Raw genomic sequence first — 26,692 nt, 5'->3', positions numbered from 1 at the left:
CCTTGCCTTATTTCATGGCTGGCTTCTTATTCTCTAGGTTTTAACATAACTGTCACCTCCCCAGAGAGACCTTCCCTGACCACCCACTTCCATGCATCTCCCACGGAGTCTGTCACAATTTCTCACAATTTGTAATCCTGTGTAATTCAGTCTCCGTACTGGTTTACTGAGCACCCACCCCAACACACCCACTGCCTCCACAACACACACGTAGTGGATGGGATGTAGCTCCTTACAGGCTGGAATCTTAGGCCCAGCATGGTGGCAGCAAAAAAAAAAAAAAAAAAAGGCGGGGGTGTCGGCACGGTAGCTCGCACCTGTAATTCCAGCACTTTGGGAGGCTGAAGTGGGCAGATCACCTGAGGTCAAGAGTTCAAGACCAGCCTGGCCAACATGGTGAAACCCTGTCTCTACTAAAAATACAAAAATCAGCTAGGTATGGTGGCAGGCGCCTATAATCCCAGCTACTCAGGAGGCTTAGGCAGGGAGAACTGCTTGAACCCGGGAGGCAGAGGTTGCAGTGAGCCAAGATTGTGCCAATGTGCTCCAGCCTGGGCGACAGAGCGAGACTCCATCTCACACACACACACACACACACACAAAAAAAAAAAAAAAAAAAAAGAAGGGGGGATTGGCGGGCAGTGCCGGACCTTAACTGCTTGGCTTATTATCTCCAGTCCCAAGCAAGGTGCAGGACAGGTACCAGGACTCAGTGACTATCTGCTGATGTCCAGCAGTCATCAAGCATTTAGTGAGAACTCACTAAATCTCACATGCAGGTGGGTGCTAAGGTCAGCATGTGAGGTTACAGTGAGAGTTACATATCTCTGAAATTCTTTAGGTGATGCACCATGATGACTCAGTCAGAAGGCAAAATGTACCAAGAACCTAAAAATTGTCCCCATTGGATAAATATTTCAACAAGCAAGAACAGTTGAGTAAATGATGTTCCACCCATTGGATGGAATATTTTTCATCTGTTGTTATTGGTGAACTTAAAGATTTAGTTTAATTTATTATTTTTTATTATTTTTTTTGAGGTGGAGTTTCACTCTCTTACCAAGTTGGGAACTGACAGGCCAGCTCATTTTCTTCCAGGGAGGAACAGATCTCTGTTTCTAAACCCATCCACCAACTAAGGCTTGTGTTTGGGGGCTAGGTGTAGGAAAATTACACTAGACTTGAACTCACTTGGGTGAAGAGAAGCCCAAAGGGGCTACAGAGTCACTGAGTGGAAGATCAGCATTCCTTCACCCCATTTCTCTTTCAAAGTGCATTTATTTATTTATTTATTTATTATTTTTTGAGACAGTCTTGCTTTGTCGCCCCACCTGGAGTGCAGGGGCGCAATCTCAGCTCACTGCAACCTCCGCCTCCCAGGTTCAAGTGATTCTCCTGCTTCATCCTCTCAAGTAGCTGGGATTACAGGTACCCACCACCATGCCCAGCTAATTTTTGTATTTTTTAGTAGAGATGGGGTTTCGCCGTGTTGGCCAGACTGGTCTTGAACTCCTGACCTCAAGTGATCTGCCCACCTTGGCCTCCCAAAGTGCTGGGATTCCAGGAGTGACCCAGCCCACCTGGCCTCAAAGTGCACTTGATGGGACTTCCATGGTAATGTGCAGGTGAGGGGACCACAGTAGTGCTAACTGGACCAACTACTATATGCAGGCTCAGGCCCACACTATTCTGACCACCTCTGGGCTGGAGGGAGTTGATGGGATTGCACAACGTCTAGGAAGCCAGCGCAAGGACAGCACCTCCACAGAACTTTATTCATTCTTCTGGCCATGGTCTGTAGGAAAGAGATTATGGGCTCCTCTTGTGGGGCACAGACTGTCCACTGCCAGAATTGTTCTCTGAATCATCTTGGGGTGTGGGCACAGGCTAGAACTGGAGTGAGACAGGCGGGGAGAAGATGGAGGCCTTCACAGCAGAGGCTGGAGTCTCATCAGTGTTGGGGCAGTCGCTCCAGGCCGAGGTCCTGCAGAGGAGACATCCAAGACATGCCTGTGAGGTAGGACACCAGCACATACTGACACATGACAAAAACTCAGGCTGTAGGCCCCTCCCAAAATATTTCTACTTCTAGAAACCTCTCCCATGGATATGTTTTTAAGGCTGTTCATCGCAGCAATGTCTGTAATTATAAAAACCTGGAGGCCGGGCATGTTGGCTCACGCCTATAATCCCAACACTTTGAGAAGCCGAGGCAGGAGGATCACGAGTTCAGGAGTTCAAGACCAGCTTGACCAATATGGTGAAACCCTGTCTCTACTAAAAATACAAAAATTAGCCAAGCATGGTGTCACACGCCTGTAATCCCAGCTACTCGGGAGGCTGAGGCAGGAGAATCGCTTGAACCAGGGAGGCAGAGGTTGCAGTGAGCCAAGATCACGCCACTGCACTCCAGCCTGGGCAAAAGAGTGAGACTCCATCTAAAAAACAAAACTAAACAAAAACCTGGAAACAAATGTCTATGAGAGCATAGCTAAATGACCCCCGGTACAGCCATGCAGTGGACTATTCTGCGACTGTTTAAAGGAATGGAGTAAATATCACAAGAAGTAAAGACATCCTAGTGGTTTATTTATGGAAAAAAGTAAGTTGCTGAGAAGAACATGCAATGTGGCTCTTACCTGAGTTAAATTTTTTTTTTTTTTTTTTTTTTTTTTTTTGAGACGGAGTCTCGCTCTGCCGCCCAGGCTGGAGTGCAGTGGCCGGATCTCAGCTCACTGCAAGCTCCGCCTCCCAGGTTCACGCCATTCTCCTGCCTCAGCCTCCTGAGTAGCTGGGACTACAGGCACCCGCCACCTCGCCCGGCTAGTTTTTTGTATTTTTTAGTAGAGACGGGGTTTCACTGTGTTAGCCAGGATGGTCTCGATCTCCTGACCTCGTGATCCACCCGTCTCGGCCTCCCAAAGTGCTGGGATTACAGGCTTGAGCCACCGCGCCCGGCCAAGTTAAAAATTTAAAGTGCGTGTGTGTGTATGCAGAGACAAAATATTTGGAAGGGTACACGTGAAACTCATAGCAGCAGTGGACTCATATTTTGTGTATTCACTTCTGTATTGTGAACTTTTTTCCATGGAACATGGTCTGCATTTGTAGGCTTTTAAAAACCAATTAAGGCTGGGCACAGTGGCTCATGCCTGTAATCCCAGCACTTTGGGAGGCTAAGGTGGGTGGATCACCTGAGGACAGGAGTTCAAGACCAGTCTGGCCAACATGGTAAAACCCCATATCTCCTAAAAATACAAACATTTGCTGGGTGTGATGGCCTGCACCTGTGATCCCAGCTCCTCAGGAGGCTGAGGCAGGGAAATCGCTTGAACCCGGGAGGCGGAGGTTGTAGTGAGCCAAGATCACGCCACTGCACTCCAGCCTGGGCAACAGAGCAAGACTCTGTCTCTAAGTAAGTAAGTAAATAAATAAATACAAGCCAATTAAAAATAACCCATTTATGGTGATGCACCATGATGACTCAGTCAGAAAGCAAAATGCACCAAGAACCTAGAAAATGTCCCCATTGGATAAATATTTCAACAAGTAAGAACAGTTGAGTAAATGACGTTCCACCCACTGGATAGAATATTGTTCATCTATTGTTATTGGTGAACTTAAAGATTTAGTATATTTATTTATTTATTTTGAGTCTGTTGTTCAGGCTGGAGTGCAGTGGCCCGATCTTGGCTCACTGCAACCTCCACCTACCGGGTTCAAGCGATTCTCCTGCCTCAGCCTCCTGAGCAGCTGGGATTACAGGTGAGCACCACCACGACCGGCTAATTTTTGTATTTTTGGTAGAGATGGGGTTTTGCCATGTTGACCAGGCTGGTCTCAAACTCCTGGCCTCAAGTGATCCACCCTTCTCAGCCTCCCAAAGTGCTGGATTATAGGTGTGAGCCACTGCACCTGGCCAATTAAAGGTATTTTTAATGACATGAGAAGAAACTCACATGCTGGAATTGACTGCAGAATTGCCTAACAGGACACTCCAATTATGTAACAAATTATAACATGCTCACATACATGGGTGTCCACAGAAAAAAAGCCTGCATCGAAAGATATATGCTAACTAGATACATGCTAGCAGTGGTTATTTCTGGTCGTGGAAATAAGAATAATTTGTTGTGTCTTTTCTGTATAGGTTTGTTTTTTTTTTTTTTTTGAAACGGAGTTTCCCTCTTTGTTGCCCAGGCTGGAGTGTACTGGCACAATCTCGGCTCACTACAATCTCCGCCCCCCAGGTTCAAGTGATTCTCCTGTCTCAGCCTCCAAAGTAGCTGGGATTATAGGCGCCCACCACCACGCCCAGCTAATTTTTGTATTTTTAGTAGAGGTGGGGTTTCACCATGTTGGCCAGGCTGGTCTCAAACTCCTGACCTCAGGTGATCCACCCACCTTGACCTCCCAAAGTGCTGGGATTACAGGTGTGAGCCACCACGCCTGGCTAATTTTTTTTTTTTTTTTTTTTTGTATTTTTAGTAGAGACTGGGTTTCAGCATGTTACCAGGATGGTCTTGATCTCCTGACCTCGTGATCCGCCTGCCTCGGCCTCCCAAAGTGCTGGGATTACAGGCGTGAGCCACCGTGCCCTGCCCACTTTTCTTGAGTATACTCCTAAGAGTGCAAAACAAAAAACAAAAACAAACAAACAAACCAACACACACACACACACACAATTGTAATTTTACCTAAAACTTTTTCAAAACCAGGTAACAATCTCTTTTTTAGATTTTTTTTTTTTTAACTCACAATTGTAATTTCACTTAGTCCTTTTGAAAGGCAATCTTTTCAAAATATATCAGGAGCAATAGAAGTACTCAGATTCTTTGAATCAGAGTTTCTCAATCCTGGAAACTGAACCTGAGGAAATAATAAGGAAAAGAAAAAGCCATTTGTATGAAAATGTTTATGGCAGCATAAGAGAAAAGAGAAAACCTGGAATCAGCTCAAATGTGCATTCATAATTATGGAATATTTTGCAGCCATTGTACTTATAAATATGATTAAACATGATTATGCAGATGCATACATTATGTCTAAGTAGAAGCAGTGGGCTATCAAGTCAAATCAGAAGATGTGTGGACAAAGGGGTGGGAAGGTGACTGACTGCTGGGTCACAGAGAAGGAGTATTTTGCAATGTTGTTACAAAGCAAAATTTAAAACATCAGGTCCTCACAGAACAGTGGAGCCATAGAATGGAGCTGTGGTCATCATTAGAGTGTTTGTGGCTAGATCTTTTCTAACTTTTTCTTTTTTTTTTTTTTTTTTTTGAGACGGAGTCTCGCTCTGTTGCCCAGGCTGGAGTACAGTGGCGCGATCTCAGCTCACTGCAACCTCCACCTCCTGGGTTCAAGCGATTCTCCTGCCTCAGCCTCCTGAGTAGCTGGGACTACAGGTGCCCGCCACCACACCTGGCTAATTTTTTGTATTTTTGGTACAGATGGGGTTTCACCATGTTAGCCAGGATGGTCTCAATCTCCTGACCCTGTGATCCACCCGCCTTGGCCTTCCAAAGTGCTGGGATTACAGCATGAGCCACCACACCTGGACTTTCTTTTTCTTTTCTTTTCTTTTTTTTTTTTTTTTGAGACAGGGTCTTGCTCTGTTGTCCAGGCTTGAGTGCAGTGGCGTGATCATCACTCACTGCAGCTTCAACCTCCTAGACTCAGGTGATTGTCCTGCCGCAGGCTCCTGAGTAGCTGTTTTCTCACTTTTTCTAGGCATAGTTTTGTCAAGTTGTGATTCAGTTGGATAATGCCATCTTTTTAAAATCTTGTCATGGTTATTTAACATTAAGGCCCTGGGAAGTTGTACACTTCTTGGCAGGTTTGAATGCAAGCTTCATTGACCGAGTAATAACCTATCCAGTGTATACGATGCCATAACTGTTTATAACTCCAGCAGGAGACACAGGAGATGCTCACAGTTGTCCACTCATACAGCTGGGATTAACATATGTAGGTGCAAAGTTATTCCTGAATTTTAGATGATTCCCTGAACTGAAATTATAAGGGAAAAGGTATGAATAGTTAACAAGATATTTTCTCAGATTCTAAAAGCATATGTTTAGACAACTTTTTTTGTTTTCGTTTTTGTTTTTTTGTTGTTGTTTGAGATGGAGTTTCTCTCTCATTGCCCAGGCTGGAGTGCAGTGGCACGATCTCAGCTCACCGCAACCTCTGCCTCCCAGGTTCAAGCAATTCTCCTCTCAGCCTACTCCCTAGGACCCCCTACGTCCCCCTCCTCAGCCCCTACCCACAGCTGTGATGCAGGAAAGCTGAACCACTGACTCCGGTGGGCATTTGCTCAGCAGAGTGTCCACACCCCTGCCTGCCCTTCTCAAGCTGAGATGAGACAGTCAGCCCCACACACGCAATGACGGGACATCTGGAAATGCAGAGGCCCAAGGAAGTTCATGTCTGGATCAGGTTTTCCCTTTGACTGTGACCCAGGAATGGGAATGGGCTCCTGGGAGGGCGTTTGCTTCCCTAAGGAGGGAAGTGACATGGAAAGGGACAGGGATTCTCTACATTATAGGGTTGTTGTAACCCTGATCTCTTGGTGTGACCATAAAGTAAGAGCAGGGAGGCATCCTCAGGTGTCCCCAATGCCCCAGAGAAGGGGCAGCTTGTCCCAGAGTCTCAGCAGCCATGGGAAGGTCCAATCTGACCACAACACAGCTCCAGGGTCTCCCTTCCGTCCTCCCTGGTGTTTTCTTAGTTTGGGATGGGTCTCGCCAGGTGCTAGTAAGAAAGTCCAGCCTCAACCTCCAGGGAGAAGTTGTAAGCAAGCCCCTGTCACCCTCTCAGGTTCTCATGTCCATTTTGGGTGTGTTTGGAGTGTCTGACTCAAAAGGGCTGTGTGAGCAGCACAGTGATTTCTAAATCCCGTTTCTCACGTCAAGAAACCAGTCCACTCAGGGTTAATGGCCAACTTTGGGCAGGAAGCAGGAGAAAGATGTGCCCAGGACAGATTGTGAAAAGAGAGCAGAAAGTCATCCAGGTCTACTGGGTTCTCTCAGGAGGATGCTGGGACCACCAGAAGAGGAACAGTGGGTCATTGTCATCAGAATCAGGGAGGGTGCAAGATCTGCCTGGTCTGAACAGATGCCAGGCGGGGCTCCAGGCTATAGTGGAACTTGGAGAAAAGGGGTGACCAGGTGAGGAAGGGACTCTGGGTGATGCCCCAGGGAGATGAGAGCCTCTCCTGGAGGTTGTAAATTGAACATAGGATTAAAAAAAAAAAAAAAAAAAAAAAAAGATGAGATGGAGCAGGTATTTCTGGTTGACAATATTTATTTATTTATTGAGGGTTACTTGGATGCAGGGAGAGGGGCTGGATGCCTTGGGATGACAGGGGAGACCCCTGCCCTAGGATCCTGCAGCTCCAGGCCCCTGTGGATGGGGTGAGGGTTGGGGGCCTGAGCACATTCTACAGGGGCCACAGTGAACTCCACGGTGCTCCCTTCACGCGTGACCTGGCAGCTGTAGCTTCTGCAGGACCTCCACTGGTCAGGTGACAGGCTCAGGTAGCTGCCAGCTGCATACTTATTGTTGCTCTATTTGGAGGGCTTTGTGGTCTCCATGCCCTGGGTGATGGAGGTGCCGTCTGCCTTCCAGGCCACCATCACAGCACCTTAGGAGAAGTCACTGATGAGACACACCAGTGTGACTTTGTTGTCTTGGAACTCCCCAGAGGAGGGCAGAAAGAGAATGACTGTGTGGGTGGCCTTGGGCTATCCTGTGGGGTATAGAGTGTCCTGCACTGGAACTGGGGGGCCTGGCCCCAAATCCCTCAGAACAGAGGAGTCAGGTCACAAATGTCCCCAGCATAGACCACACCAGAGGATCTAGGAGATCAGGGGGCAAAGAGATCCCAGATTCCAGGTAGGCTATCAGGGACAGGATGGTCAGGAGGGACAGGACATCAGAGGCTGAGCTTCCATGGAGGGAGCTCTGACCTCCGCGTGTGAGGAGGGGTCAGGCCCCCCAGTTCCAGTGCAGGACATTTCAGATGCGGGCCACACTGTCCCGGGGAAGCGTGCCTCAGGGTGTTCCTGAAACAATTCTGCGAGTCCTGGGAACTCCAGAGCGTGGCCCCTGCCTATCACCTGTTTTGAGACCCTCCTAGGCCTTGGCCTGTCACACACATAGGGGACCTTCAGTCACCTGCCCCTGCCACGTCCTCACATCCTGGCAGGGAATCTGGGATCTCTTTATCCCCCAGTCTCCTAGATCCTCTGCTGTGGTCTATGCTGGGGACGTTTGTGACCTGACTCCTCCGTTCTGAGGGATTCAGGCCTTTGCCCTTCAGGTCTCTTTTACCCAAATGTGGGTCCTGGAGCCTCTCTATGGAGTAAAGGCCTTGGAGGACCAGAGGGTCTGTCTGTCCTGCTCTTCTCTTATTCTACAGGGTCTTTTCTGCCATCCTCCCCCTGCTGCCCTCCAGCTATCAGGTCATGGAACAGAGGTCTATGCTATGTCCTCTGCCCCTTGTCCCCTCTTGGATTCTTGTGTGGAAGGGAGTGTGTCCTACAGACTCAGGAGCCCATCTGCCTCCACAACCTGTCCTTAGATGACCCTTCCTGCAGCCCCCTGGAGTCCAGGGACTTCCCCTCCCTCCCCGTTCTGCAGGGTTCCTGTGTCCCATGCTGGCTCAAGGCCTTGTCACATGGGGGTGCTGAGCCACATGAGTGAGGGAGGGAGTAGGGCCTGGTGAGTTGGGGTCTAGGGTAGCTGAGTCCCATGAAAGCCTGTTCTTGCCTGTAGCCCTCAAGTCACATTCACCCTGCCTTGACCTAGTGTGACCTGGCCCCGATTCCTAACTAAACAGGATTCTGACATAGCCTCCATCAGACAACCAATGAATGCCCATTCTATGCTGGGGATGGTGCCTTTCTCATTCGACCAAGTCCAGCTGAATCTCACCCTCGCACAGGCTGGCCATGATGGTTCCAGCCATAACCATACACTCACCGTACCCTGTACCCTGTCTTTAGAATTGGATACTCTTCAAGGTTGAGATCTCAGCCCCATGCTGTTTCTGGCCTGGCCAGTGTCAACCCTGAGCCTGATCCATTTAATCACAGTGGATCACCTGTGTGCCTCAGCCTCACCCCACATCCCAGCACTAGCGACATGAACACCAGTGTCTTGAAGGAGCATTCTAGGGCTTGCTAAGTTGGTTGGGACAGTGAATAGAATTATTGACTTTCAAGGTTATATAAAATTAACTGTTTTCCAACTGCAGGACTTGCCAGTAGCTGTTATAGCTAATGTGCATTTAAAACTGAAAACTACACGGAAGTGTTCCCTTTTCCAGCCTTTTCATGCCCCTTGGTGATGGCACAACCATGGACCCCTCACCGAGTAAATGGTCCTCTAACCGAGTTCATGGATGGGACTGGGAGGTTCATCCCTGTTCCTGGTCTGATTATGGCCTGGGCTGAAGGGTTTTCTGCCTCTAGCCCACAGCAGGGCTTCTGGAACCCTCCTCATTTTTCCCTGATGCCCCTTCTAGGGCCACCATTCTATCCTCACTAGACTCCACATCCTTCCCAGGTGAGCAAGAACCGCACCCCAGGACCCACTGTCCAGGGAAAACTCCCTACTACTCAGGCATCAGGCTCAGTTAGCTGCTGGCTGGGTACCTCTCTGACATGTCATCCCACTCTGAACCTTCCCTCCTCTCCTCAGCAGCCTCCACCCCCTCGGTGGCCTCTCCCGGGGCCAGCACCTCTGTGACTCCCCATACATCCGCTCCTCCACCTCGATTGCCTTTGCTGGGGCCACTGTGGGGCCCTGCTGTGCCTCCAGGCCACAGACCATATCTAAAATAGTCAAGGACAGAAGAAATAGGCAAAGGGCAGAGAGCAAGCAGGCCACAGCACAGGAGGGAAGCCCTTATAGGGGCTCACATCTCATCCTTCTCAAGTGCAGTATGAAGACCCACAGGCTCCCTCCTAATACAAAAGGACAGTCCTCAGCGCCTGGCTAGGGAATGCCTCCAACCCTCCTCAGAAAAACAACAGAGAGTGGGGTGAGGGGCATGGGGAGCACCATGGGATCAGTATGGAGCCGCTGAGCCCTCAAGTGGGTGATGGAGGTGGTGTCACAGCTGCACAGGCCTCCCTGGGGAGCTGCAGCAACGCCACCCTCATCTGTCTCCATATGTCTAGGGCAGGTGGTCGCTGATCCTCTGAGCATGTCCCCTGCATCCCCTTGATCAGGAGGACAGAAGCAGCCCCTTCAGTCATGGAAATAAACACCACTCTTTTTGGCAACATCTTGGGGAATGTCTTCTCAAGGCAGCTCCCAGTTTCACAGCCTGGTCCATAGTAAGGCTCGCCCTGGAACCTCACATGCACATTCCTGGTGAGGTCCAAGAGAAAAGCCCAGGAAGGCACAGGAAGGTCACCATCATTTCTCTAGGTCAAGCTAGAGAAAGCACCTAACTGTGGGGCTTGAACATTGCTGAGATGTCCCTGTAGCACATGCGGGCCTGCCCCTTGGGGCCTGCTCACCTTGGGTCAGCACCCTGGTCAGCTCCTGGAAATGGTTTCCCCTGGATGAGGAGGGGACAACCCCTTTGTTCAGCGTTTTTCAGTTCACCCACACCCACACCCTTGCCTTGACTCCCAATACATCACCATGCTCCTCCATTCTCAAAGGCCCACTTATCACACCATTATCAGCTTCTGGGACCCAAGAGGCTGCTGGCAGGAGACGGGTGGGAGCCAGTCAGGAAGAGGCAACTGGTCGATCAACTGCAGCCCAAAGGCACAATTGCCACCCCAGACAGCCAAGGCTGGACAAGCGCAGTGGAACAGCCCTTGTCACACTGTGGAGGGAGTCTGCTTCTGTTGAGACCCCAGCTCTACACTGACTGTTTATCTTTGGAGGCTGGGCAAGTTGATTAACTGCTCAGTGCCTCAGTTTCCTACCTCTAAAATGGGGATAGTAATTGTGCCTATCATAAATGGGTATGAGTTGGCAGTGCCTGGTGCATTATACTAAGAACAAGTGCCTTGCACATGGTGGGTACCCAGCGAGCCAGTTTATACCCCCTCAGAGGAGAGCCATCAGCAGGCATCTGAGGGAGCCTGGAGCCCTGTATCCTGCAGGTGCCTGAGGTCCTATGCCCAAGAGAAGTCACTCCCCGACCCCACAGCAGCCTACAGAGCACCGTCTGGCCAGACATTCACTGGTGCAGGTGTCAGAAAGGAGCTCTGGGCCTTTCTGGGCTCTGTCCTTCCCTGGCTGGATGTAGAGAACCCAGAACCCTGCCTTCTTTTCAGCCAGGCCCTTTTATCCCTCCCTCCTCCAAACTCACAGCCTCCTCATCACTCTCTGCCTCAGACTCCAGACTAATCTCATTTTGTCTTTTATCCCTGTTTGTATCAGAGGCTGCAAGAAGCTCAGGTCACCCTCCCCTTAAGGCCCTGAACACTCCTTTTCTTTCTTTCTTTCTTTCTTTCTTTTTTTTTTTTTTTTTCTTTTTTTGGAGACAGAGTCTCGCTCTGTTGCCCAGGCTGGAGTGCAGTGGCTTGATCTCAGCTCACTGCAAGCTCCACCTCCCGGGTTCACGCCATTCTCCTGCCTTAGCCTCCCAAGTAGCTGGGACTACAGGTGCCTGCCACCACGCCTGGCTAATTTTTTTGTATTTTTAGTAGAGATGGGGTTTCACCATGTTAGCCGGGATGGTTTTGATCTCCTGACCTCGTGATCTGCCCACCTCAGCCTCCCAAAGTGCTGGGATTACAGGCGTGAGCCACCATGCCCAGCCCTGGACACTCCTTTTCTGACCCCATCTGCTGAAACCTTTTCTCTGAGCCCTCGGGAGACCCAGGGCAGCCTCTCCCTGGCACATTCTCTCCCTTGCTGTTTGGACAGAAACCTAGTCCTCCCTGAGACCTGCTTTCCCACCCTGGGTGTCCTGCTGTGCAGGGCTGCTTTCCTCGCTCTCTGTCCCTGAAACCCTCACTGGAGTCGGACAGGTCCTGACGGACCATCTCCTGCACCCATTCTGAGGAGCCCTCTGGTTCCAAATCCCTGCACAGGCTCTGTGACCCTGGCCCTCTCCCTTTTCTGGCACCACTCCACCAGATTGCTCTTGCGGGGCACAACGTGGTCTCTGTGTGGCTGAACCCAACCGCCAGTCATCAGGCCTCATCTTTCTTCAGCCATGAGCATTTCCCCTCAGTGGACCCTCACCACTTCCCCCACAAAAAACATTTCCAGGAAACGAGGCATTTCTTTGCAATCTTGGTTATTGTGCTCCTTAAAAGACTGATAAACATCACGGTGCATTTAAGCCTTTAGGGAAGTGGAAGGACACCAGGGGCTGCTGCGTATGTACCTCTCTGCCGTACCAAGTAAGACTGGCAAAGGAAACTGGACCACCAAGCCACATCCCATCACTGGAGACCTCCCTGGGCCACACTCATCTTGGGCCTCTTTGTCCTCTCCATGTGCTACTGGGGTGCTGATCAGGTAATTAGTGATGCTGTCACTGAACTGACTGCCCATGGGAACTGGTGGTCCTTGGTGCATTCCAGGCCTGCCACAGTCTGTGCATCCATAGGCAACTAACTGTAGGCCTGGCTGCTCTCTGCCGTCAGGTTTCCCTTCCATTTTTACTTATTGCCTAAATAACCTAAATAAGAAAGCCTATTTAAAAGCAGTTTCTCCCACAATCCCACATAGAACACAGGAACTATTTTTCTTTCTTCTTTTCTATCATTGTCTAAAAACAATTTTTTTTTTTTTTTTTTTTTTTTTTACAAAGTAAGACCCAGTTTGGTTGACTGTATCTAATTTTTAACCTATTAAATGGGAAAGTTTTTAAAAAGTCTTAAAACATCAAGTGTTGGCTGGGATGGTTAGGAAACATATGTTCCCATACATTGCTGAGAATGTAAGTTACCATAGTCACTTTGGAGAATAATTTGTGGTGTCTCAACAAAGCTGGGCTTATTCCAAGGATGCAAGATTGAATTAGTGTTCAAAACCAAGTCAGTATAATCCAACATCAACAGAGAAAAGGAGAAAAACAATACAATCCTCTCAGCAGAGGTAGAAAAAGATACTTGATACAATTCAAAAACCATTCGTGATAAACAATCTTAGCAAACTAAGACTAGAAGGAAACTTTGTTACTCTGACAAAGGGTAGCTACAAAAAACTGACATTAAATATTTAGTGCTGAAATACTCAGAGCTCTCCCACTAAGACTGGGGATGGGGGAAGAAGGCCTGATGCCTCCACTTCAACTCAAAGCTGCTCTGAAGATCCTGACCAGTGTAACAAGGCAAGAAAAAGAAACAAAGTTGAAAGTTGGGAAAGGAAGAAAACAAATAGGTCCTTTCTTGACCTGGTACTGCTCACCAGCGTGTGTTCACTTTGTGATATTTCATCTGTCTTTGCACTGTGATTTGTGCACTTTTCAGTAAAACACTTTTACAAATACAAAGTGAAAAAAGGATATAATTGATCTCTACTCATTGACATGGACATCTGTCTATAATGTGGTAACAGTGGTTACAAAAAAAAAAAAAAAAAAGACTGTATACACTTCATGTTACCATTCTGTTAAATGCATACATACTATGCATTTTAAAAAGTTTATACATGGGAAGAATATCTTTGGAAGGATATACACAAAAATGTTTAATACTGGTTGTCTCTGGGGAGTGGAAGTGAGAAACTGAAGGTGACCCAGTACTCCCAGTACTTCATTGGGTCCCCTTTTGTTTACTGAAAATTAAAAACAAAACAAAATAGTATGTGCAAGGGTTTCCACAGTGACTTCTTTGAAGAACAACATTCACTTTGGTGTGTAAGATGTGGTATATTTTTAAAAGAAAAAAAAATTTCCTTTATAATTGTTCACTTATCAAAAAAAGAACCTGAATACCCAAATTTAAAATTAAATTTCTAAGTAAAGAATATGTAATTATTTAGAGGTATAATTGCCAATATTAAATAGTATTTTCCACCAGCTCCTGAAGTTTATTTTCTTTGAATGCCATTATCAAGTTTTAAGATGGACTTGGCCAGTCTTTTTTTAATATTAATATTTATCACTAGCGCACAATTAAGCACAATGGCTTACTGTGTTTTATACTTTATAGTTGTGACACTCAAATTAGTTATTGCTTCCCAGTGCATTTTAAAATGATCCATTCCAAGGGGCTGTGCCTGAGATATATTTTATGTCTCAGCAACACAGCACTGAGCACGCTTCATGGCATGCTGATGCTTACCGAATGGTACAGCCGAGGACTGGGTGATTCTGTTTGATTATCTGTTCTTACTCCGAGAGGCTCAACAACATGCATAGTCTATGGAAGCATAATCCTTCAGTTGCACTCGTATATCCTTTGAGTAATTTTTCACTCCCTCAGCCAAGAGCTTCTCCATCTGGGTTTCTGCAAGACCAATTCCGAACCCATGGAGCAATGGGTAACACCAACCCCACTAAGCTCACATACCCAGCTGTCTACTTCGCCACTACAGGCAGTGTAGCATGATACTTTATGGATTAGCCTTTGGTGTTACAGAGAGCCAACTCTTGGTGCGTCTTGTGAATAATTTATTTAACTGAGAGTCACATTCCTCATCTGTATAATGACTATAATAAACTAATTATGCCTCAAAGCGATTGTGATGTTTCAAGGAGGCAACATAGAGAAGTGCCCATATAGTATTCAATACTTAGTTTATATCAGTTATCTTTTTCATTCTTTTTTTTTTTAGACGGAGTTTCACTCTTGTTGCCCAGACAGGAGTGCAACGGCACAAGCTCGGCTCACTGCAACATCCGCCTCCCAGGTTCAAGCGATTCTCCTGCCTCAGCCTCCCTAGTAGCTGGGATTACAGGCGCCTGCCACCATGCCCAGCAAATTTTTGTATTTTTAGTAGAGACAGGGTTTCACCATGTTGGCCAGGCTGGTCTTGAACGCCTGGCCTCAGAGGATCCGCCCGCCTTGGCCTCCCAAAGTGCTGGGATTATAGGCGTGAGCCACCGTGCCTGGCCAAGAGGCTCAAATATAAATAGGTGCATCACAAGAGTTGAAGATGGAGCTAATTATCTCCCTCAAAGAGTTAAAAGGAAGAGCAACAATTGGGGAAGAGTAAAAAATAAGAATAAAAGTATATGTAGCTGCAAAAAGTATAAATGTTTACAAACCCTGTGACCACAAAAGAGACCACAAAAAGGGCCACAGGGAGTATTATCACAGGAAGAAAAGCATTGCTTCAAAAAGCAGAGGAGCAGGGATAAAGATTCCATTTAGTTGAAAAGATTTAAGTAAAGTTTGAGGACAGGTGACATATTGAAATTTGGAAAACCACAGTGGAAGGGGAAAAGACCCGATAAAGTTCAGTTTCAGCAACCAACATCCAGTGAAATCCTCAGGACCCAGTGACTGCATTCTATGTAAGTATAATATTAGCTGAGGGCCGGGCGCGGTGGCTCAAGCCTGTAATCCCAGCACTATGGGAGGCCGAGACGGGCGGATCACGAGGTCAGGAGATCGAGACCATCCTGGTTAACACGGTGAAACCCCGTCTCTACTAAAAAAATACAAAAACCTAGCCGGGCGAGGTGGCGGGCGCCTGTAGTCCCAGCTACTCCGGAGGCTGAGGCAGGAGAATGGCGTAAACCCGGGAGGCGGAGCTTGCAGTGAGCTGAGATCTGGCCATTGCACTCCAGCCTGGGCAACAGAGCGAGACTCCGTCTCAAAAAAAAAAAAAAAAAAAAAAAAATTAGCTGAGGTCCCAGGAACATCATTATATACCATTTTGGATGATTCTTATGAACTTGAGGTGAGGTCTATTTTGTTACAAATCAGTGCCTGCATTTAACAGCAGACATACACAAAAGTACATATCCATGACCATGAAAACTGAAGAATTTTAAATTTGCTAAGCAGGAATATACTGGGAAGCACTGTCATAAAAATATATTTTAAAACTTTTTTTTTTGGCCGGGCGCGGTGGCTCAAGCCTGTAATCCCAGCACTTTGGGAGGCCGAGACGGGCGGATCACGAGGTCACAAGATCAAGACCATCCTAGCTAACATGGTGAAACCCCGTCTCTACTAAAAAAAATACAAAAAACTAGCCGGGCGAGGTGGTGGGCGCCTGTAGTCCCAGGTACTCGGGAGGCTGAGGCAGGAGAATGGCGTGAACCCGGGAGGCGGAGCTTGCAGTGAGCTGAGATCTGGCCAATGCACTCCAGCCTGGGCGACAGAGCAAGACTCCGTCTCAAAAAAAAAAAAACACTTTTTTTTGAGGGGAATTCTGGAGCACATTAAAAAAAAATAATATACTTCTATGACAGAGGCAAGTTTGGGAGAGCAAAGGAAAGCAAATAGAAGTAATGTGACTTAAATTAATCAAGAATTTAATTCTGTGAAGGAAGCTGAGACCTTATTTATTGGTGGATCTGGAGTAAATTCATTTATTTACCTATTCATTCAATACTCATTCAATACCTGTGCCCTTAGCACATGACACACACTTTGTAAGTGTTGTGGAGGTCGCTTTGACCAAGATAAACAAGATGTGTGTTCTTGTGTAACTTGTCTAGTAAGGGAATCAGCAGACAGTGTGGCCCATCCCTGCTATCTTTGTGGCCTAGGGTGGCTGTTGATCTTCAGCTTTTGTATATTCATTCCAGAGAGCAGGACGGAGGAAGGGAAGAAGAAGGAAGATTTTCTGCAAGTTCCACACGGCACAGTGCTTACAAATCATTGGCTTAAAGGTTAGTCATATGGCCATACCTAGCTATAGGGGAGACTAAAAGAAAAACCATAATCGTCACAATGATTGATGACTTCGGTGTGCACTTTGTACACCATGCATGGTGCATTGCCTCCTTTGGGCCACATAGCAGCCCCGAGGAATGGGCATCAGAGGAGACAGAGGCACAGAAAGGGCAGGTGACTTGCTCAGCGTCACATGGCTAGAAACAGCAGAACCTGGGTCCCGACCCAGACCCATGTGACCCTGGGATGGGCTCCTCCCAGCTGTCCTATCTTCCTCCCAGCTCAGCTCCTTTCCAACTGCACGAGGATGGCATGCCCTCAACTATGAAATGGGGATAACAACTGTACCCGCCCCGTGGGGATATTGTGCAGATTAAGGGAGCCAGTTCAATTTCATGATTTTTGCTCAGAGTCAGGCACATGGTGAGTTTTTGGCAAATGGCACCACCATCGTCGTCACCATCATCACCATTATTACAAGTCCTAGCTGGAAGCCAAATGAGTGATCATCCAGTCCAGTCCCCTTGTTGTACACATGGGGAAAACAGGTCTGTACTGGGGTCAGTGGATCACTGTTGGTAATTAGCAAAGGAGTAACAGAGATCTTCACAAGGCTGAGGCCTGCCATTTCCAGCCTCTCCACGCCCCCATGAGTGCAGCCCCAGTGGCGGTCTCAGATGGCACTAACCAGCTCTGTACCACCAGCTGCCCAGGGTAGAGTGGATGAGCCACAGCACCGAGAGCTCCGACAGGTGCAGCTGGCTGCTTTGTATGGGGAATTTGCCCTGCTTGACATGGGAGACCCTTCGGGCAAGCCAGATGCCACCGCCCCTTCCCTGGATTCTTCCCACTTCCCAGCCACCCTGTCACACTGAGGGCCATCACTGTCCTTCTGGACATGCCTCAGAGCCCCCTGGGAACTAGCCAAGGCCTGGGCTGGAGAGTCTAGGCGTCATGAAGTCCAGCTCAGCCCCAGATGGAAGCCCAGCTTCCATATGCCTCTTCACCCAACCAGAAGTGGGCACTACTCAAACAGGGTCCCAACCTGCATGCAGAGACCCAAATCCCACTCCTGGGAGCACGTAACCCTATCCCTATAGAAGAGTGGGGGTTAACCCTCACCCACAGAGTCCCATCACCACTTTTGTTCCCAGAGTGCCCCAGTTCCAAGATGCCCACTTATCAAAGGACCCTCTACCGATACAGAGGATCTGGTTTTTAGGTCCAGTCTTGGGTTTTCTTTTGTTCTGTTTGACCCATGGGTCGGCAAGTAACTGCAGTTTCTTGCTGTTGGCACTGGCTTGAAAAGAGTCTGTCCTCGTCCAGCCACTGGTAGCTACGGGGCAGTTAGAAAAACTGGACTCTGAGCAGGTCCCACTGGGAGGACCCAAGGCTGATGGGTTTTGGAGACCGTGTGCTCTAAGGACCTGCCTTAGAGCTGAACCAGTTAAGACCTGAATCAATGTATCCCCCAATTCAGTCAGGGTTCAAGCACAGAAACAGAAACACCAGGGCATATAGATTAAGAAATTTATCTCAGGTGTTGAACTTACGTGATTCTGGGAACTACTTAAGAAGTTTCAGGCTGGGTGTGGTGGCTCACACCTGTAACCCTAGCACTTTGGGAGGCCAAGACAGGTTCTTCTGCGTGTGCTAGCTACAAAAAGGGCTTTGGTTTCATCTCTGCCCCACAAATTTTGCACAGGAATCTCTCCTCTGGCCCACTCAGGAAGGGAATTCTGAGAAATGTCATTCAGCATAGCCAAAATCTCTCATTACCTACTCCAGCCTCTGAGGCCTCCCTGATAATCTTTCTAGCCATTGATGTGGATTTATCAATTCCCTTCTGTCCTCCTGCCCTCCCTAACTCCCATTATCCATTAGGGATATATATGGGAGGATGTGTGTCGGTTATATGCAAATACTACACCTTTTTTTTTTTTTTTTTTTGAGACAGTGTTGCCCTGTCGCCCAGGCTGGAGTGCAATGGCCCAATCTTGGCTCACTGCAACCTCCACCTCCTGGGTTCAAATGATTCCCCTGCCTCAGCCTCCCAAGTAGCTGGGATTACAGGCGCCCTCCACCACACCCAGATAATTTTTGTATTTTTAGTAGAGACAAGGTTTCACCATGTTGGCCAGGCTGGTCTCGAACTCCTGACCTCATGATCTGCCTGCCTCAGCCTCCCAAAGTGCTGGGATTACAGGCATGCATCACCGTGCCCGGTCTTTTTTTTTTTTTTTTTTTTTCTGAGACAGTGTCTCGCTCTGTCGCCCAGGTTGGAGTGCAGTGGCATGATATTGGCTCACTGCAAGCTACGCCTCCCGGGTTCACGCCATTCTCCTGCCTCAGCCTCCTGAGTGGCTGGGACTACAGGTGCCCGCCACCAGGCCCGGCTAATTTTTTGTATTTTTAGTAGAGACGGGGTTTCACTTTGTTAGCCAGGATGGTCTCGATCTCCTGACCTCGTGATCCACCCGCCACGGCCTCCCAAAGTGCTGGGATTACAGGCATCCTTTTTTTTTTTTTTTAATTTGAGACAGTCTCACTCTGTGGCCCAGGCTGGAGTGCAGTGGCATGATCTCGGCTCACTACAACCGCGGCCTCCTGGGCTCAGGTGATTCTCCCATCTCAATCTCCTAAGTAGCTGGGACCACAGGAGTGCATCACCATGCCTGACTGATTTTTCTATTTTTAGACAGAGTTTCCTTATGTTAGCCAGGCTGATCTTGAACTCCTGGGCTCAAGTGATCCACCCACCTCGGCCTCCCAAAGTGCTGGGATTACAAGTGTGAGCCACTTCGCCCAGCCATTATACCATTTTATATAAGGGACTTGAGCATCTCAGAATTTTGGTATCCACGAGGGGTCCTAGACCAATCTGAGGGACAGCTGAATATATACAATAGAATATTATTCAACCATAAAAAGAAATGTAATCCCAACATATGCTACACTGTGGATGAACCTGGAAGATATTATTTATGGTACGTGAAATAAACCAGACATAAAAGGACAAATATTGTATAATTTCACATATATGAGGTACCCAGAGGAGTCAAATTCATGGAGAGAGAAAGTAGAATAGTTGGCCGGGCACGGTGGCTCATGCCTGTAATCCCACCATTTTGGGAGGCTGAGACGGGCAGATCACTTGAGATCAGGAGTTCCAAACCTGCCTGGTCAACATGGGGAAACCCTGTCTCTACTGAAAATACAAAAATTAGCTGGGCATGGTGGTGCGCGCCTGTAATCCCAGATACTCGGGAGCCTGAGGCAGGAGAGTCACTTGAACCTGGGAGGCGGAGGTTGCAATGAGCCAAGATAGCACCACTGCACTCCAGCCTGGGTGACAGACTGAGACTCTGTCTCAGAAAAAAAAAAAAAAAGAAAAGGAAAAAGAAAGTAGAATAGTGGTTGCCAGGGACTACAAGGAGGGGGGAAATGGGAAGTTAGTGTTTGATGTATATAGAGCTTCGGTTTGGGAAGATGAAAAAGTTCCGGCGATGGCCGGGCGCAGTGGCTCATGCCTGTGATCCCAGCATTTTGGGAGGCCAAGATGGGCAGATCACTTAAGGTCAGGAGTTTGAGACCAGCCTGGCCAACATGGTGAAACCCCGTCTCTACGAAAAATACAAAATTAGCCAGGTGGGGGTGGACGCCTGTAATCCCAGCTACTCAGGAGGCTGAGGCGGAGCTTGCAGTGAGTCGAGATTGCGCCATTTCACTCCAGCCTGGGTGACAGAGCGACACTCTGTCTCAAAAAAAAAAAAAAAAAAGAAATTTTGGAGATAGATAGTGGTGATGGCTACGTATGTAAATGTACTTAATGTTACAGAAGTGTACACTTTAAAATGGCCCAAATGATAAATTTTTATGTTGTGTGTATATATATGTACATAATGTATATGTTTATGTTATATATATTTTATCATTAAAAAATTCTGGCCAGGCACAGTGAGTGGCACATGCCTGTAATCCCAGCATTTTGGGAGGCTAAAGTGGGAGGATTGCTTGAGTCCAGGAGTTTCAGAGCAACCTGGGCAACATAGTGAGACCCCATCTCAACAACAACAACAACAAATTTAAAAATTAGCTGGATGCGTGACTCTCAGCCACTTGGGAGAATTGCTTGAGCCCGGGAGGTTGAGGCTGCAAGGAGTCAAGGCCATGCCACTGCATTCCAGGCTAGGTGACAGAGTGAGACCCCATCTCAAGCAAAAAAAGAAAATTCCTTTATTGTTGTTTTAGTGAGATTTCAGAAGGGAGTGGAGTTACGTGGATATGTTGAATTCAGCACTTACCCAGGAGTTTCAGATGTTTAAAAGAGACTGTTTTGCCGGGCGCAGTGGCTCACGCCTGTAATCCCAGCACTTTGGGAGGCCAAGGTGGGTGGATCACCTGAGGTCAGGAGTTTGAGACCAGCCTGGCCAACATGGTGAAACCCCGTCTGTACTAAAAATACAAAAATTAGCCAGACGTGGTGGCCCGCACCTGTAATCCCAGCTACTCATGAGGTTGAGGCAGGAGAATCACTGGAGCACGGGAGGTGGAAGCTGCAGTGAGCTGAGATTATACCACTGCATGCCAACCTGGGTGACAGAGTGAGACTCCATCTCAAAAAAAAAAAAAAAAAAAAGGCCGGGCGCGGTGGCTCAAGCCTGTAATCCCAGCACTTTGGGAGGCCGAGACGGGCGGATCACGAGGTCGGGAGATCGAGACCATCCTGGCTAACATGGTGAAACCCTGTCTCTACTAAAAAAAATACAAAAAACTAGCTGGGCGAGGTGGCGGCGCCTGTAGTCCCAGCTACTCGGGAGGCTGAGGCAGGAGAATGGCGTAAACCCGGGAGGCGGAGCTTGCAGTGAGCTGAGATCCGGCCACTGCACTCCAGCCTGGGCGGCAGAGCGAGACTCCGTCTCAAAAAAAAAAAAAAAAAAAAGACTTTTATTTGCTAGTGTGAAGTCAGTTTTCTGGTTTCATTATTGATTTCCAGTTTTTTTAATTGTGGTCAAGGAATAATATATGAACAATTTCTACTATATGGGAGTTTATTGACATTTTGTTTGTGCCCTAGTTGATGACTGTTAATAATTACAAACACTACTTTTTATTAAGTGCTTACTAGTTGTCCGAAGAACATTACCTACCTTACCCACCTGGAAAACATCTAGTTTCGGCTGGGCACGGTGGCTCACGCCTGTAATCCCAGTGCTTTAGGAGGCCGAGGCGGGCTGATTATGAGGTCAGGAATTCGAGACCAGCCTGGCCAATATGGTGACACTGTCTCTACCAAAATACAAAAATTAGCTGGGTGTGGTGGCTCCTGCCTGTAGTCCTAGCTACTCAGGAGGCTGAGGCAGAAGAATGACTTGAACCTGGGAGGTGGAGGTTGCAGTAAGCCAAGATCTCAAAAAAAAAAAGAGAAAACATCTAGTTTTTCTGGACATCTGTAAAAAGTAGGGTGTTAGTCCCATTTTCCAGATAGGGAAGTTGAGGTAAAGAAACTAAGTAATATGCTGATGGACCCACAGCCAGGAAGTGGCTGAGCTGCACTAATTTTTTTTTTTTTTTTTTTTGAGACAGTCTCGCTCTGTAGCCCAAGCTGGAGTGCAGTTGGCATGATCTTGGCTCACTGTAACCTCTGCCTCCCAGGTTCCAGTGATTCTCCTGCCTCAGCCTCCCGAGTAGCTGAGACTACAAGCATGTGCCAGGAACGCCTGGCAAATTTTTTGTATTTTAGTGTAGACAGGGGTTTCAACATGTTGCCCAGGCTGGTCTTAAATTCCTGAGCTCAGGCAATTCACCTGCCACAGCCTCCCAAAGTACTAGGATTACAGGCATGAGCCATCAAGCCTAGCTAGCTGAATATTAACACAGGCTGGGCATAGTGGCTCACACCTGTAATCCCAGCACTTTCGGAGGCCAAGGCAGGAGGATCACTTGAAGCCAGGAGTTTGAGACCAGCCTCAACAACATGGTGAGACCTTCCACCAACCTCTATTTTTAAAAATTAATACAAATGGTAGCTCCCATTTAACGGGGACTTATAGGTTCCAGCCACTGTACATTAGTTCTATAATTTAATCTCTACAGCAACCTTGCAAGAAGGCACAACCAACCTTTGTTAGTCTGTCTTGTGCTGCTTTAACAGAATACCTCGGTAATTTATAATAAACAGAAATGTATTTGGCTCATGGTTCTCAAAGTCCAGAAGTCCAAGGGCATGGTGCCAACATCTGCTCAGCATCTGGTGGGGGCCTCCTTGTATCCTCCCACGGTAGAAAGGGAGAGGGTGAGAGAGAGTGCAAGAGATTTAACACACAGCCTCAAGCCCTTCCGTGATTGGCATTAATCCACTCATGAGAGTAGAGACTTCATGACCCAAACACCTCCCGTTAGGCCCCATCTCCTAACACTGTTGCAGTGGGGACTGCCAACATGTGCTTCCTGGGGGATGCATTCAAACCACAATAAGCCCCATTTTTCAGACTGGAAACTGAAGTCCCATAGCTGAAGATCTGAGCCCAGGTGGGGTTGAGAGCCTGGGCTTTTTCTTTTCTCTTTTTTTGAGACAAGAGTCTGTTGCCCAGGCTGGAGTGGAGTGGCATGATCTTGGCTCACTGCAACCTCCGCCTCCCAGGTTCAAGTGATCCTTCTGTCTCAGCTCTCCCAGTAGTTGGGATTACATGCATATGCCACCATCCCTGGCTAATTTTTGTGTTTTTAGTAGAGATGGAGTTTCTCCATGTTGGCCAGGCTGGTCTCAAACTCCTACCTCAAGTGATCCACCCACCTCGGCCTCCCAAAGCACTGGGATTACAGGCGTGAGCCACCACGCCCAGCCGAGAGCCCGGGCTTTTTCGATGCATTGGCGGAGGGTAGTTCAGTATAGGGGTACCTGAGAGAGCAGAGCTTTTCAAGAGGGAGCCTGTGGTGTACAGCTAGGAGGGGCTGAGCAGGAATTTGCTACTGGGAAGACCAGAGATGGTGCACTGAGGACATCTGCAGCAAGGAGAGCTGGCGGCAAAGGCTGGGATCCCTGGCAAGCTCTAGGCCCCTCTGCCCTGGGGGTTGTGCCAGGCCTGGGCTGGGCAGGAGGGATGGGAAACTGCCTGCCCTCAGCAAGTAGGTAGAGGCTGGTGTTCCTGAGGCTGTGGACAAAGCCACCTCCTTCCTCCTTTTAGAAAGGCTCTGTGGCAACTTTTAGAGATTTGCAGGATGAAAACAACAGAAACCAGCAAGCAAACAGAGACTGGAGTAGAGGAACAGTAATCACAGAGGAAGAAGAGTGCGTGCGGAAAGGCTGGGAATAGAAAGGCATAGCGGCCCCTGTGCAAGGATGGCATTTGAAGGGAACAGTGGTGGTTAGTGGCACCAGTGTGCACTCTAGTGGGTGCAGAGGGAAAGAATACTTAATTTGTTCATGTATTTATGCACCCATTCATTGTGGAGGGAGGATGGGAAGGACGTCGCTCTGAGATTCTGAGCATCAGAAAGGGGAAGGGACTTGCTGAGGGTCACAGAATGCCAGTGGTAGGGGTCACAGTGGGTCATTTCACGAGACCGCACGAACTCTCAACCTTCCTGGCGTTGGATGAAACCTCATGAGGCAGGTAAGGGTGAGTGGAGAAGAAAGCATGGGGCCTGCCGTCATCAGCCCTAGCCTTGACTCCCCATTCAGCCCATTGTAGCTATGGGAAGGTGGGAAAGTACCTCAACATTTCAGGACTTCGGTGGCCTCATCTGTAAAATGGGGTTATCTTAGCATCTACCTATTGAGAACAGTGAGAGTTAAATGAAGTGATGGATGTCAAGGGCATACAACGATGCTTGGCACATGGTGGGTGCACAGGTCTCAGAGAAGAGAAACTGAGGCCCAAAGAACTGGACAGGCCAGGTGCAGTGGCTCACGCCTGTAATCCTAGCACTTTGGGAGGCCCAGGCGGCCAGATCAACTGAGGTCAGGAGTTCGAGATCAACCTGGCCAACATGCTGAAACCATGTCTCTACTGAAGTACAAAAATTAGCCAGGCATGGTGGCGGGCACCTGTAATCCCAGCTACTTGGGAGGCTGAGGCAGCAGAATGGCTTGAACCCAGGAGGTGGAGGTTGCAGTGAGCCAAGACTGTGCCACTGCACTCCAGCCTGAACAACAAAAGCGAGACTCTGTCTCAAAACAAAAATAAAAACAACAAACAAAATTAGCTGGGCATGGTAGCATGGGCCTTTAATCCCAGCTACTCCGGAGGCTGAGGCAAGAGAATCACTTGAACCTGGGAGGTGGAGCTTGCAGTAACGAGATCGAAACTGTCTCAAAAACAAAGGACTAGACAGCCCTGTCTCCACCAGCCAGCTCAAATCGGGCAGGGTATAAAAAACCTGGGGCTTGGGGAAAAGTTTTAAAATGTCGTGGCTGGGCACAGAGGCACATACCTGTAATCCCAGAACTTTGGAGGCTGAAGCAGGAGGATTGCTTGAGGCCAGAAGTTTGAGACCAGCCTGGGCAACATAGTGAGACCTCACCTCTAAAATAAATAAAAATAGGCTGGGCATGGTGGCTCACGTCTGTAATCCCAGCACTTTGGGAGGCAAAGGTGGGCAGATCATTTAAGGTCAGGAGTTCGACACCAGCCTGGCCAACATGGTGAAACCTCGTTTCTACTAAAAATACAAAAATTAATTGCGCGTGGTAGGTGGATTGGGCAAAAAGAGTGAGACTCCGTCTCAAAAAATAAATAAATAAATAAAAATTAAAACTAGCCAGGAGGTAGTATTATTGTCAGCAAGTGTGTATTTCTTGGGAGAAAGTGAGTGCCCTCTCTTTCTCTCTCTCTCCAGGTGGGCTTGGCTACCATTGGCTCTGCTCCCCCCATCCTAGGGCAAGGAGCTCCTCCTGGGCCTGGGGTCTCAGAGGGCTGGGGCACCCACACATGCTCCAGGTGTGGCTGTTCCAGTTGCGGCTGTCAGCATTTGATGGTGTGGATGACTCAGGCAGTGTGGCTAGGTGGGTTTAGTGATGGGGGCAGAAAGGGAAGTTTCCTTAGAGGCCCCCTTCCCTGCTTCTGTCACCCACCTCTGCAAGCTGTAATTATCAAGCCTTTGATATTGAACTGTACTTCCTCTTACTAGTATACTTTTAGCTCTCCCGCCAGACCACGCTGCGGGAGAGCAGGTCCAGGTCCTCATGGAAGTAGGCGAGAAATCAGTTCTGCACACTGGTCTTTTCCTGATCTCTACTTGGAGGCAGTCATGGAACTGCCATGGAATTGTTGGGAAAGTTTAATGAGTTAATATGCAGAAGCACTTCATGCAGTGCCTAGTTAATGGTTAACTACTAAGAATAGTCTCACCCTTCACAGTTCAGGTTGGGTGTCACTTCCTCCAGGAAGCCTTCCCTGACTTTCCCAGGCTGAATTTGGTGCCTGCATCCCCTGTGCCTCCCTGGTACTTCCTACCACTCTGAGTTATAATTGTCCCTTTATTTGTCTTTCTCCCATACTCAACAGTGAGCCCCCAGGGGGGCACTGTGCCATACCCTGTTCACTGTTGCATTCCCAGTGTGCCTGGCTCAGGTAGCAGTGACAATTATATTTTAGGTGAATGAGTGAAACTCATGAGAGCTGGGGATCTGGGACCAGGCCCTCAGCCCTGTCACTCACATGCTATCTGATTTAAGTTCTCAGGGTTGAAGTCCCCCCAAGATGAAATGGAGCTGAAACAACCCCTTCCTCATGGGGCTGATGTCAGGAGGAAATGAGATTTTCTGCACACTCCCTGGCATGCTATGTGTTCCATAAACATTCACTGTTATTCTGCAGTTCCTGATTAAATACACTCTACTTGGCCGTGTGTGTGTTGGCTCATGCCTGTAATCCCAGCACTTTGGAGGTAAATTGCTTGAGGTCAGG

At 48.2% G+C, this 26,692-nt stretch overlaps 1 long non-coding RNA gene across 1 annotated transcript; it reads left to right on the top strand.

Moving 5' to 3' along the window:
- Positions 1-8,333: 8,333 nt before the first annotated feature.
- LOC139358706 (uncharacterized) lies at positions 8,334-26,692 on the top strand. The gene is made up of 4 exons (XR_011614050.1): positions 8,334-12,501; positions 16,694-16,777; positions 25,623-25,788; positions 26,461-26,692. It is a non-coding gene; the product is annotated as an uncharacterized lncRNA (long non-coding RNA).

The sequence above is a fragment of the Macaca nemestrina genome, chromosome 15 (assembly GCF_043159975.1).
Source record: "Macaca nemestrina isolate mMacNem1 chromosome 15, mMacNem.hap1, whole genome shotgun sequence".
Classification (NCBI taxonomy): domain Eukaryota; kingdom Metazoa; phylum Chordata; class Mammalia; order Primates; family Cercopithecidae; genus Macaca; species Macaca nemestrina.
The sequence above is the reverse complement of the archived record's forward strand: the minus strand, read 5'-3'. Positions and strand labels throughout refer to the sequence as shown.